Source organism: Trachurus japonicus, chromosome 6 (genome assembly GCF_045865225.1).
Source record: "Trachurus japonicus isolate A0001 chromosome 6, Traja_1.0".
NCBI classification, from domain to species: Eukaryota; Metazoa; Chordata; class Actinopteri; order Carangiformes; family Carangidae; genus Trachurus; species Trachurus japonicus.
Genome location: NC_140912.1, coordinates 22,454,296 through 22,468,933, shown reverse-complemented (window position 1 = coordinate 22,468,933; position 14,638 = coordinate 22,454,296).

Sequence of the window (14,638 nt, the reverse complement as noted above, 5' to 3'; positions counted from 1 at the left end):
CTGTTTTTTCTCTCACCAAGTCTCTCTCTGAGGGGGGAACCAGACGCTTTGTCTTGTCTTGAGTCTTCTCTCCTGCTTTTTTTCTGGGAAATCAGCTTATTAGCCCGTTATCTCCTGTCGAGTTCCCACTTTGCACCTGTTCTTCTCCTTTTTTTTGTCACTTCTCAGCAGTTTTCTGTCACTTGGAGACACAGTAAGCGGGAATCACGCGCGGTGCGGAGGGGCCCTGGACGAGTGACGAGGCAGAAGAACTCATAGCGCGCGGGAGGGAGCTCCGTCTGCTCTCTCTCGCGCGCGCTTGAATTATTGATATGTGAGATATGAGAGTTTCAAACACAAAAGGCTCGAGAGGAAGGGACGCGGCGCGCGAGCGCAAGATGCCCTGGTCCTACTTTTTTTTTCTTTTTCTCTCTTTTTTTTTTTTTTTACAGACCCCTCCCTCCGTTAACGGAGACCCATCATCGGATTAGCGCGTGCGCGTCTTTGATATTTTCCAATCACTGCGTGTCGACCGCCCCCTCCCCGCCCCTCCACTCTCTCTCTCTCTCTCTCACTCACTATCTCTCACTCTCTCTCTGTCTCTCTGGTTTACCTCCCCCATTCCCCTCCACTCACAACCTTCTATCTATCTATCTATCTATCTATCTATCTATCTATCTATCTATCTATCTATCTATCTATCTATCTATCTATCTATCTATCTATCTATCTATCTATCTATCTACTCCTTCCCTTAGTGTCTGTTTGATATGATAATCTACATCTATTTATCTACTTTCTTTTTCCTCTCTCCCTTCCTCTCTCTAACTGCAGCCCTATATGATAGGCACTCATTGGCACAGTCTGTCCACCAGTCAACATCTTAATCACCGTCACCATTGCCATCATTATCATCAATGAACCAGACAACAAATTGAGTTGTTAAAATTTCACTGTAACCAGCAGGAAGTCGTGTTTAATGTGGAGGGAGATGAAACTTCTCCAGGATGTGTAAATGCCTCCTGGGGTTGTATGTAAAACTCAGTTGGCAGCTGGATTTAATAGCAAACAAGCGTAAAACTGATATGGAGTAGACATGATGGTTAAAATATATGAGGGAGGCTGTTGGTGGTTGTGGGAATGTTTGCACACAGACATGGCAGGTAATTTTAAGGTGTACTGAAGTGAGTCAGGCAGGCAGAAAAATGGCAAATAGGCTCCTGATGCAGCAGGGGGCGAGATGATATCCTGACGTTTATTGCCTAGTGAGTCCCCTTACTCCAAAAAAAAGCTGGATCTTACACTTCTCATAATGCAACTTCAAAGAATCTTTTTCATTAGGTGAGTATGTGTGTGCAGGTAAACAAGCTGGTCTTTCAAAACCATCACAGACTCAATAACTCTAAGTTGTTTCATGTAAGTGATGAAGTTTATTATTATTTTAATGTTGCAGACCATTTTCATGGGTTTAAGTTGTTATGGTTTCAAGTTTAGTGACTCTTAAGCACAGATTGTTATTACTTAACAACTTAAACAGCTGAAAACCAAGCTCCTGCCCAATTATTAGGCCACACCTGGACTGAGGGCAGACCTGGGATCAGGCCTTTAGCTCAGTGAATGTGATTTGCCATTCAATCACCTGTATCAGTTGACTATAAGTGGAAATCCTTTGTTGAGGACGAAAAAAAACGCTGGTGTGCAGGTGCAGAAGCTCTTTTTCGAAAACCCAACAAAGTAAATTTTATACACAAACCATGAACACCTTTTATTTTTGACCTGCATATGTGTTTAGTTTTCATTGGTCATCCCCAACCTGTGCTTCATCCTTCCCTTTCAGCCTTCATCTTCTCTAACGTTTCTCCTCTCTCTTTTCATTTATTTCTAATAGTTACCTTTCTTTGTTTCCCTCCTGTATTTTGTCATTATTTGCTTGTTTCCTCCTCTTAGTTGTTCCTCTTTCACTCCTGCCTCTCTCCATCATTCTGTCTTCTCCCTCTGTTTCCTTACAGCTTTCTCTGTTTCTTTTTTTTTTTAACTCCTCTGTACTCTTACCTCCCCCATCTCCTCTCTCACTGTCTTTGTGTCCCTCCCTCGCTTTCGTTGTTCCTGCAGTTTTCCTCCCTGTCTCTCCGTTTCTGTTTCTCTCTCCCAGGGGTTTCCTTCAGCCTCTAATACAAGTTGACGGTGAATGACAGGCCAAAAGGACTTCTCTCAGAAGCAGGACGCAGGGGACGTGCTACATCTACTCTCTCCCTTTCTCTCTCTCTCTCCCTCTCTCCCTCTTTCTCTCTCTCTCTGTCACATATTGAAATATAGATGCTGCCACACAGTCAAATCTCAATTTTTCCTCTCTTTCTCAGGACCACGTTGCTCTTTTGCCAAACACTTTTTTTGTGTGTCCATGTGTGTGAGTCAGTTATCTGATGTTGTCACAGTCACACAGGAGGAACAGAGCTCATTGTTTGTCAGGGTGACACTGGCCTGACTGCAGTTTAGCTGGACTGACAGACAGGAGCATGTTGCCACCACCACACCTACTTTGTCTTTGTGTGTCACGGGGTTTATACATGACTGTACAGTCAGTGTGTGTGTGTGTGCTGGTTTTCGCTCAGCAGAGATTATATAGTGATCATGGATATCATATTCATTGCCACTGGCCCACGAGGACTGTCTTCTTTCCCAACTGCCTGTCTGTCCACCTGCCAGCCTAATTACCTATCTGTCTCTCTTACTCAGCTGTCTGTCTGTCTGCCTGCTGGCCGATGATGCTCTCTAGCCTCAGACTCTGAGGCTGCGCAGTGCTGTCATGACATTTAGGAAGTGAGATCACCAAAGTTCATCTTTTTTGGGGTAAGGATAGGGAGAAAATAATCAAATCAAAGCTAATGTGAGGTACAGGCAGAAGACGCATTCTTCTAATCATAATTGTGAAGATAGCACCGGGGAATAAAGCAGAACCAACAGCCAGTGTAAAGTGAAGAAAAATATGGCTTTAGTCAGTTGGCATATTGTCTGGAATGAGTCCTATTGTCGTCACTGGACTAAAATGTGCAGTTTGGAAGCTGATTAGGTGTGAATACTGAGAGGAACAAATATCTATTTGCAAGCCTGTTGTAGTCTAATAATTATTGTAAATAAAAGGAACAGGGATGCATGATATGAAATTACATTTTCTCAGTTTATTCTGCTTTAATAAGTGGTGCTGTTTGCAGTTATTTCTATGCAGATATACAAGATACAAGGGAGTAACATGTGAGAACTAGTTTTCTCAGTGTAACTGTCTATGTTATCTCTCTGTTATTATGTTGAGTGTATAGTGCAACATCTATGGAGTAATTACCCTGTCATGGAATTTGCTTGTTTTACAAGTTGTACATTATGCACATTATGTATTTATTCTACATGCCTCTGGGTCTCATTTCCCATGAGCAGAGCTGACTGAAGGCACAAAGGAGTTTTCTTGACTAAATTACAGACAGAGCTGCCACAATTTAAAATGAAGTGTGAAGCTATTAAAACTACAGCTGAGAAACATTGTTTTTAACAACTGTGCTCTCCTCAGTCAAAAGAAAGGAAATAAAAAGACATTTGACAGAGGAGGCAGTCTCCAGAAAAGAATCAGAGCCATGGGGAAAGACCAGAGTTTAACCTCGGCCGGATGTTGACATGTTCAAGACAGCTGAAGGAGCTCAACGTAAACCCAATGTTAGATAGAAGCAAATTTATAAGTATTTATAAGTTATTAATTAATTATAAAAACAAATAGTAACATATATATCTTACCTCCCATTGTGAGTTAATTAAACAAAAACATTAAAGACTTCTTAAGAAGTCTGGATGTTGCTCCTCTGATGCTCAGTTGGTCATATCATCCCCACCTACTCTTCTACAAAAACAAACCCATCTTCATTTACTACAGTACTTTTCCGTATGAAAAGTAACCTATATTACTGTAACTACTGTGTGTTAAAATTGTCACCGTACAACAAGGGGATTGTTTCTGTTGGAAATTATGTGGTATATTGTTTTCAAAACAAGTTTCTTGAAAATGCAAAAGAACTTCCTGGAGTTTGCAGGACTAAGTGATGTTGAGTGACGTTGACGTAGATTAATGTTGTGGTTTTCATGACAGGTGATTATAAAAACAAACTGTGCAGCTAATGAAGCAAATGATAACATTTCTCTCATTTATTTTTTCATTTATTAGTTTATTTCATAGGGACAGTGCACCACTAATCAACAGAGTTAAAAGAAAAACTGTAAGTGGGCCAGAGTTAGCCAACAAGGCTAGTTTTCGTCCGTTGTCCCTGGCCAGATGTTAAAGGCAACCTAAAAGCCAAAAAAAAGGGCAACAATTTATTTCTATCCTTTGTGGCCTGTGGTGGGTTTGACTGGTGAAAAGTAGACTACTGCACTTATACTATATGTTGTAAGGGTGGCTATTACTAGTGCTCTCACCAACTGGACAGTTTGTTTTCATTCAATCCAGGCTGGCTGCAAACCATGTGACACATAATACAGTACTGTAATAGTAATGATTTTGATATATTTTTTAAACCAAGTAACAAATAGTAAGGAGTTGGGCCATCATGTGCCACCAGAATAGTTTCACTGCTCCTTGGCATCAATTCTACTGTATTCTATTCTAATCCCTGAACACTATTCTGAGGGATGAACACATTCCTCCAAAACGTATTCCCTCACTGTATTTGTTGTTTCGGTGAAGACAGTGGAGAACGCTGTCCAACAAAGTGATTTATGATCTAGTCACTCTGAAGGTTGGACAATTTCATACTAACGAAATAAGTCAGTGACATCCTCTGCCTTTTAGATGGTTACATTGTCAGTCTTGTGCACCACTCTCTCAAGATTCTCCTTTAATGTATCACCTGTTTATATATTTTCTTAAGACTGAGAAAATCTGAACCAAAATATAGATAATCAATGTGTTAAACCTAGGAACAGCCTAGGCTTGGCCATTCAAGGTATACAGTAAAAGTTAATTATAGGTAAGAGATATGGAGAATGTGTATTACATTCCCAGTGAACATACACAGCTTCAGAGACACAAACACACACTGATTTTTCATCTGCTAAAAAGAGCATCTCAGAGGGGAAATCTCAGGTCCCTCAGTTTCCTGCAAAACAACACGCCCACGCACACACACACACACACACACAGACAGTCTTCCAGAACAAAATGTGCACACGCTCAGACACATAAATGCACCTGCTCATGCACACAAAGCCAGGTAAACACAGAGGGATTCAGGTTAACCAGACATCAGTGAGATGAGCTGTCTGGTGATCACTGGGCTTCCTCCTGAGACCCGCGTGTGTGTTCGTGTGTGTAAAAGTGTGTGTGGATGGGTTCATGTGAGCATGCATCCTCATTGCATCATACCATATCCTGAAGCACAGTACATTTTTTTATAGCATAGTACACACTATCTTAAAGAGATGGAAGCAGAGGGAAAACTAACTAAACCCTCTGCTTTCTGTCTGTCCTCTTGGTTTTTTTTTAATCTCTGCTCCACGCTGCTTGTCACACATGTCTGAGAAACAGAGGTGACTAAACACGAAAAGAAAAGCAAGGATGGCAGAGGATGCAGTCGAGCACAGGGACATTACACAGTGGGCTTTTTAGGAGCCGCAGACAGGGAAAGCACGGGGGAAGTCCGCAAAATGATGTCTGGTCCCAATTATTCCACAAACTGATGTCCACTGACCTATAGCTCTCAATCTGTGTGCTCGGCCCAATCAAAGGGGAGGCTGAGATAGTTGTGTGTGTGTCGGCAAAGGGCAAAATCACCAATGTTTCATTCTTAAACCCCTAAATTTTTAATGGAGTAGGCTGCAGCTAGATTATTCATGCCCCAAACTCAGGTGAGCTTAACTTTTATGGATCAAGCCAGGGAGGGAACAAGATGTAGACGGTAGACCACTGAGTTTATTTAGAGTAGGGGATGTCTAGGCTTTCAGTCCATCAGCCTGGTCTGCCCACTATCAAACTGCACAGAACCAGGCAAAGTGGAGGAAATCTAGGTAAAGGCCAGCTCAGCTCAGCTTCTTCTGCAGCTTTTGACTCTTTCACAGTCACAGGTTGAAGCTGCTCAGGTTCTTGCAAGAACCTGAATCATATCTCAATATTTGTGGATCTCAACAAATTATGGACAAAACTCACAGTTTACTAAATGATTAGCAAAATAAGTGAATAAATCAGCTTTAATCAAAACAAAGAATGATGTAACAGGGTTAATTAACAAATGCATTCAATGCTCTGAGCCAGATCAAACTCAACAAACGCTTATGGTCCCACCTCAACATTTGCAGCTCCTTATCCTTTTCAAAAAAACACAAAACAGCCACCTTCAAGGTTCTTCTTGGTTCCCTCACTCTGGCTCATTAGACCTGTACACAGGTTACAGGTTACACTGATACCCCCTCGGATGAAAAGTCATAGTTGTTGTTGTCTATAACATCATCAGAACCATGACCAACTAAAGTGGATATCTCTGGATTCTTGGTGTTTCAGTGCAGTGGACATTACATCATGCTGCAAAGCCACATAGTCATACTCCAACTCAATCTAATGGTACTCATCTCCACTCTGTCGTGTACCCACATCAGTTCCAAACCAGTATTCCTTGATGCAAATGTTTTATTAATCAAAGCATTTTTCCAATGCTTTTATCTGAATAGACACATTTGGACAGGTATGTATCTGTGACGAAGATACACATGTACATGTATGCTGACAGTCAAAACTATGAGTATTTGGGTAGCTGCACATTTTTTCTGCTCCCCAGACTCTGTGCTTTAGCATATTTAGTAAGAAATGAAATAATGGATACAGCATTAAAATGCCAAGTCTCTACTTTAACATGAGTAGGTTTATATCAATATAGACAGGACTGTGTGGGAGATAAAACCCTTTTAACACACAGTGCTCAAAGTGTAGGGGTTCAAAAGTAATTATACGGATAGACATGAAGTAAAAAAAAAAAATCATTATGTTTAATATTCTGTTGAAAACTCTTCTCAGCCAGGCAATGCCTGAAGTTTTCTACCCACAGACATCACTTTTACCATGTATCTTCCCTGTATGTATGTACCCTCTCACAGGTCGTCTGTCTGCAGCCACCTCCATCTCCGGCTTGTTGTTGGGTCTCTCTCTCTTTAGTCTGGTCGTTACTGACTGAGATCAAGTGACTGACTCAACCAGTGAAGATATTCGACATTTTCAGCCTGAAAAGCACTCTGGTTGCTTTGTTAGGACAGTTGTTCAGCTGAATGATGAAGTGTTGTCCAGTGAGTGTTGATGTTTTTTAATCTGAGCACACACAATGCTCCTATGTATTTACCCCTGGAATCGTCAGTACCTGTAGGTTTGCATCTGAAGTTCTGGTCACAGTGTATTCACTTTATCAGGAAACATTTTTTCTTCCCATGAAAATGGTTTTTTCTGCTACTTATACACCATTTTGTTGTATCCTGAGCCCATCTGATGTTACAGAATGAACCAACTACCTTTGATATGTCTCTGACAGCTGATACTCAGTATTATCATCTTCGCTTGTCTCTTATCATCTTTACACTCTCGCATGTTTGAGCCACATGTGAACTCGTTTCATCAAGAGCTACCATTGAAATGACTACATTTAATTGTGTCCTTAGACATTGTGTTAACTAAACTATATCTCCCACACACTTCCTCCTGCATTGACATCACCTTTTCATTGAATTGTTCATGTTATATGAGCATGTTCTGAAACTGAGGTTGAAGGACAAACTTACATCAGTTCAGTCACTTACAGCTTTTGTGATTATGGCATCTTTCAAATTATTCTTGTATAGAAATGAGTGGAAGTATCTGCAGTCCAGTAGAAGTGGAAATAACCCTTGCTCTTGCTCCTACAAAGACAAACACCAATCTCTCTGTCAGTGAGGCATTTAATTACTGTTTTCCACTGCATTTTTGCCTTTAATTGATAGGAAAGTGGGTAGAGAGACTGGGGGAAAGGCACGCAATTGGCACAGTTGAGAGCGAACCGGCGATCACTGCATTAGGTATTGCCAACATGGGACCTGACCACCGAGCACCCCAATTATGGTGAAGTTCCAGGTGGACACTCTGTGGCATCACTCCTGGTGGTGACCTCGCTGAAAGCAGCATCATTGTTTTTTTTCCCCCCCTGTTTTTATTGATGTATCAGCACCATGATAGCCCAGCACAAATCTAATAGGTTATTTATTATACAGTTGTCCTGCCATAAGATTAATTAACATATGCTCGGGTTATTTATAGGCTTATTTTTGAAGTGGAGCTGCCATTAAGTGAATTATTGTCTGTCACCACATCCAGCACTTCTGTTGAAATAATCAAATCAGATATGGAAAGTGCAGCCTGTAATCTCATTTTCTAAAGCTGATTACATTTTGTTGACAGGACATTGGTGGGTCTGACAGTTGCCGGGCATGACAGCCCAGTGCACGGCAAGGTTGTCATCCTATTTACAACGGCTCATATGTGCAGAGTAATTTTCAACAACTTTGGATCTACAGGGGGAAAAAAAACAGCTGCTAATATTTGACGTACAAACTCAAGTCATTAAAGGGATAGTTCACCCTAGAATGATATTTCGCTCATTATCTACTCACCCTCATGTGGACTAAGGGCTGGAAGAAGTTTCAGAGTCCTCCATCCCTTCTCTGAGTTACAGGGGGTCTTGGTGTAGCAGTGCATGTCCATATAACGGTTGTAAAGGGACACCAGAGCTCTTCGTAAAAAAACACACACAAAAAAACATCCAAATACCTCCATGCTGCTCGTATGTAATGTCCGTCTTGTGCTGAAGCCCCAAATTGCGTAATTGTCCCGGAAAAAAATTAAATAAGTCTATATTTTAAGCTTGTTTGTAGCGGAAGCTTCTCGAAGCTCCTCTTCCTGGTCCGTCCAAATCTCGCGTGATTTGCGCCGGCGTCAGTGCGGTTACTGCGAATCACGCGAGATTTGGACGGACCAGGAAGAGGAGCTTTGAGAAGCTTCCGCTACAAACAAGCTTAAAATATAGACTTATTTAATTTTTTTCGGGACAATTACGCAATTTGGGGCTTCAGCACAAGACGGACATTACATACGAGCAGCATGGAGGTATTTGGATGTTTTTTTGTGTGTGTTTTTTTACGAAGAGCTCTGGTGTCCCTTTACAACCGTTATATGGACATGCACTGCTACACCAAGACCCCCTGTAACTCAGAGAAGGGATGGAGGACTCTGAAACTTCTTCCAGCCCTTAGTCCACATGAGGGTGAGTAGATAATGAGCGAAATATCATTCTAGGGTGAACTATCCCTTTAATTAAATTTAAATTTTCATACATGTGCTCACCAAAGTGATTTGGAAGTAAAGTGACATCACTGAAAATGATATATCTTTACATACAATAAAGCCTGTATGTGTTAAACGAGTCGCATGGTCTTCTGACAAGAATTAAAGCAGTTCAAATCTGAAACTATTAAACTTATGATGCACACCCGGTTTATGATCTTAAAAACAAACTACAAAAGAGGCTTTACAGCTTTACCATCTCTGTGTCTGTAATGTCTTTGCACTGGTACTTCTCCTTCTCATATGGGACACTACTGGAAAATGATTCTGCTAATGTCAGCTGCTTTTTAGCAGCAGTTTGAGGGTTGCCGCTGTCTTCTGCAACTTGCAGGGCTGCTCACTTCTCACGCTCAACTGATGCCTCAGTTTTTTAGGTGCTGGAGTAAAACAGTGATGTTGCTTTTAATCACTGTGTCTGAAGAGAAATCTTGTGTTAGGATGAACTGGTGCTCGGTGTACTGTAATTACACATGTTAGTGTAAAATTTAATTTTCATTTTTAAACATCAACCCAAAATTTTAAACACAAATTAATCAATAAAATCAATATATCACCCAGCTCTGAATAAACCTGAAATAACTACAGCACCTCCAAACAGTTGTCAGCTCAACTGGACTCCTTTTAATTTTGTTCATTGTAGTTCAAAAGTCAAACATTTCAGGTCTCTAAATAATTAGTAATCAGTTAGAGACAACGAGTCATTTTAAATTAGATTTAGCACTAAAACGTTAAAGTTTGATTTTTTTTTTTTAAACTGTATAACTTAATTTAATTAGCTGCTACAACTTGCTGATCCAAAAGCTTAAATACATTTAAAAAGAAAATAAGAAAACTAGAAAGCTGGTATCTTCATGGTGTTGACTTTTGTGGACTTCTCTAATCTTCACAGTGGGCAAAGGAAATAATCCAGGTTTATGTCAGGACAAAGGATATAATCACATTTTTACAGTATTGTGTCACTTCTATGTGTCCTTTGGTCGGCCACTTGCCACATTACTGTAATATGACACCTCCATGCTGTAGCATTAGAATAAGAACCACACTGTTTAGCAGATTAGCTCTGTGTCTAAAAAAAGCACCACGGTATACTCACCTGAAGAACGTGTTGTTCTTGCTCGTTGGTTAATTATGTACATTCATATGGAAATGCAGAGTTAAAATCAAGTGGTTTTTAAATTAAAGTCCCACAGAGAAGGAAACATTTCACACATTTTATTTTTAGAACCATTGACTGCTCAACTTTACAAGAGCGAAGGGAGAGAAACCTGCAGGCTGGAAGAGTAAGACAGGTAGCCGGGGCTTATAGAGATGATGGAGCTAAAAAGAAAAAAAAAAGAGAAAAAGATTTGTTTTTGAACAAATCTAACTGTATGAAACAGTGGGTCAGAGGTTTTCCTGTGAGTTTGTTTTGGTCATAAATGGTGCAGTTAATATATATTTGGAAAATGTTATTTTAGCATGCTGTAGCTTGTGCTCCTTTCTACCGAGGAGAGAGCATTCAGCAGAAACAAGCAACAAACTCTCTGGGAAGTCTGCCATCAATATTACATGATATCCATCTACTATCAACAACAAAGTAAACCCACTCAGAGCAGGCATATTTAATATCTGGAACCCCTGAGTGCATATGTTTTTTTTCCCCTCTATGTTTAAATGAAAAGTCAAGTCCCAGTTGCAAAGTCTGATTTTGATCTGAAAGTGAAAAACTTGATGTTAAAAAAGGTAGAAAAGAGAGGGCATAATTAAGACAAGGAGGGAAGCGGTAGCTAGTGGACGAACTCACACCTTTCTTCTGCATCTTTTCTCTGAGTATCGGTAGACATCTGTTCAGACATTTGGTTAAAAAAAGAAAGAAAAGAAACATAAAGAACAAATCCTTTGGGTATAAATCAGCCTTTTATAGTCTCAGCTATAGTAGGTTGTAATGATTAATACTCCTTACCTCCCTCTTATATTAAATTCAGTTCAACAGGAACCTTAAGAGCTCAGGATGCAGTATGTAAATATAAAACTGTAATTTAAAAAGTTTAAAAATATTGAAGTGGCAAATGCAAACTGATACTTATTATTTATATTATAATATACTGTATCCGTCATGGTTATTTGGTTTTGATGTTGTTTTCTTGTCTATTATATTCGTCTTATTCAGTCAGCTCCAGCCACAATTAGACCTTACTGTATGTATTTTCCTGAAGTTTTTTGGCTACAATAATCAAGAAAACTTTAATCTTTTTTTGCAAATTTAAATGAATATATCTGAAAAAATAAACATATTCTTTTTAGCCTCCATAATGCTCAACAAGTCATCCTATGGTTCAGGGTTCCTCTGGTTGGGCTTGGGTGTACATGTGATTTCAACATTACATAATGTTCTCAGTAGATATCCTATGACTTCTATGATGTACTGGTGTCGAGGTCCTCCGCTCAAGTTGACCTCATCGATATTTCTTGTTTTCTCTCAGGCTTTTCCCCAGCCATCTAAGTCTGAGTTATATGTTTCAACATTAAACTTAATCATTATGGCATTTATTTAGTGGCATTTTGCCTCAGATACATAAATTGCTTTAATTGTGAAATCTCAAAATATCCTCCAATGCTGAGGATTTCCAGAATTACATAACAAAGTACAGACAGCACTGATTGTGATGTTAGAGATATGGCATTAATCATAAACTGGCTTTGACCTTATTCTATTTCTCTCATTCACACTCAGACCCCCCAGTGTATATAAAAACTCAATTTCCCACAGTTCCAAGGGTACAACCCCTCTGTCATGTTAATAGACTGTAACCTGATAGTAGTGTATTAAGAGAAACGTTCACCTTGACCCTCCTCTCTCACACCTATCTGATTAGCTGTCATCGCCCTCTCTCTCTGTCTTTATCTCCTTCTCAGTCTCACTCAGTTTCTCATTTCATGTCCTTCACTCTCAAATTTTCTCGCTTTTTTTTTCTTTTCCTTTTTCTTTTTCTTTTTTGTTTGGAAATTTTCTGCAGGCTTCTTACTTCTTACTTTCCCTGACTGTCATTCTCTCTTCACAAGTGCAATCTCCTCCGACAAATCAGAATAAATGTAGTGTAACCAACACACACACACGCATACACGAGACATGAGGGAGGTTACAGAGAGGAGGAGAAGGGAGAAAATGAATCAAAACCAGGTGGGAAGAAAGGTAGGAAGAATAATTTAGAACTCGCAGTAGAAATCTTCTGTGGGGCTTTTATTTTTATGGCTTGACATATACATGGCTCCCCAGTGTTGTGTTTGCATGTGTACTGTATATGTGTGTTTGTGTGTGCATATACTGTATCTGTCTCCAGTATACACACTCAGTCTCGGCAATGGCAATAAACCCACTTAAGGTAACAGATAAAGAATTAAACCTTCACTTGTTGTGACCCCACATACACATACACACTGTCTCCCGGAGCCGTTAACAACATGTCTGATGTCTATGCTGCATATATCAGTTTTTGTAGGTATATCTTGTAACATTCAATGTCAGTGTGGCTGAGTGTGTGTAACACGGGACTGTGAGAGTGTGTTTCTTCTTTCATCTTGAGTGATATAGAGTATATGGTGTATTCGGTTCTATTTTTTACTCTGTGTGTGTGTGCGTGTGTGTGGTCTGTGTAAGGTGTATGTAATAAAGGTTTTCATTTGGTTATGGGGCTTCAGAAGGGCCGTCCAGAGAAGCCTTAGATTGGATCTGCTGTGTGTCCGAGGAGAATGGGAAATAACATCAGCTGTCAGGAGAGGAAAGGTGAAAAATAACCTGTCATCACTTCTCTCTCTCCCCCTCTCTCTCTGTCTCCCCCTCTCTATCTCTCCCTCATAGTCTTCTGTCTGACTGTCCTCTCTCTCACCTCTGTTGCTTTCCTGCTCTCACTCTTACTTGCACATCTCAAACTCACGCACTCATGGCTTTTATTGCTTGTTTCCACTCCCTCTTGTTCCCTCATCGCCTGTTGCAATAGCGCCGTCTCTTCAACAGTATGTGGAAGCTAATCTGATGCCAAAACTAAGCAGACTGAGGCTCATGTCAAGATTTGAGTGCGGATGTAACATGTTTTAACCAGTTTCAAGAGCAACATACAAATTATTTAATTGGCCCAAATTTCCAGTTACCAGGCTTCAATGAGAAACACTCATGTGGTCGTTAAAGAGTAGGCTAAGTACACCCTGGATTTCAGGAGGAAGCCCACCTCCCAGAATATTTTAAAAATGCACCAGAGCGGAGGAGGTTATGAAGTGTTTGGGGTCTTCGTGATGCACATCTTCTCACTGGAGGATGTGCATGAGGCTAGACGATTGCAATTTTTGTGATTTTTATTGTTTGTTTGTTTGTTTGTTTTTTGTTTTGTCAACACGTCCACTTAAAGGCTGCTACAATTCAGCTTCAAAAGTAGACTTCTTCCGACATGGACATTGCCATTTGGATTTGATTAATAGATTCAGACCAGTCTTCACTAATCTTCTATCAGATGATCTTCAGACCAACTCTAATCACCAAAGATATCACATTGATATAAAAGACATGCAGAGCATCATTGTAACCATAGTAACCCCCAACACACACACACACACACACACATACACATACACACACACACCTGTTTGCAAGAAGAGAGGGAGAGAGGCTGACCCCTCTGAACAGCATGCATGGGAATAAATGACACCAACAGATTTGTTGATGTTTCTCACTTTCCCTCAGTGCTGCTCTGTGCTGTTCTGTCTTTTCAGCCCGAGCCTGGTCAGTGCCCTGTTCCCCACAGCAGGACATCCGTCTGCTATGCTCCGAACCACCTACACGGGACTTCAGGTGCAGCAGAGCATTTTGTATAATGACGGCACACTCTACAGATCATTTCTCATAAGGCTCCTGAATGGTCGCTGGATATCAGTAACATACTATAAAGCTGCTTTGGTCTGGGTCTAGAAATCGTCTCAAATTCCTCTCTCATCTGTAGTCAGGAGAATTACACATGAAGACCCATGCTATTAGGTGTACTTTAAAAAAGATTCAAGTGTGACATGATGATGTGATACTGCAGGAGATAGAAAAGAGCTCAGAGACCAAGCTCAGCAGCCTAATATAACTCATGAGGCACAAAAAAAACAACCAAACAATTGAAGATTTTGATTTGAATGAAATGTCTGGTAATGTTTAAAAAGAAAACAATCTGAGGTTTCTGGTTGCAAACAATATGCTAATGGCCATCTTCCAAACACAGCTCCTGTGAAGACTTTCCAAAAAGTGCAGTAATA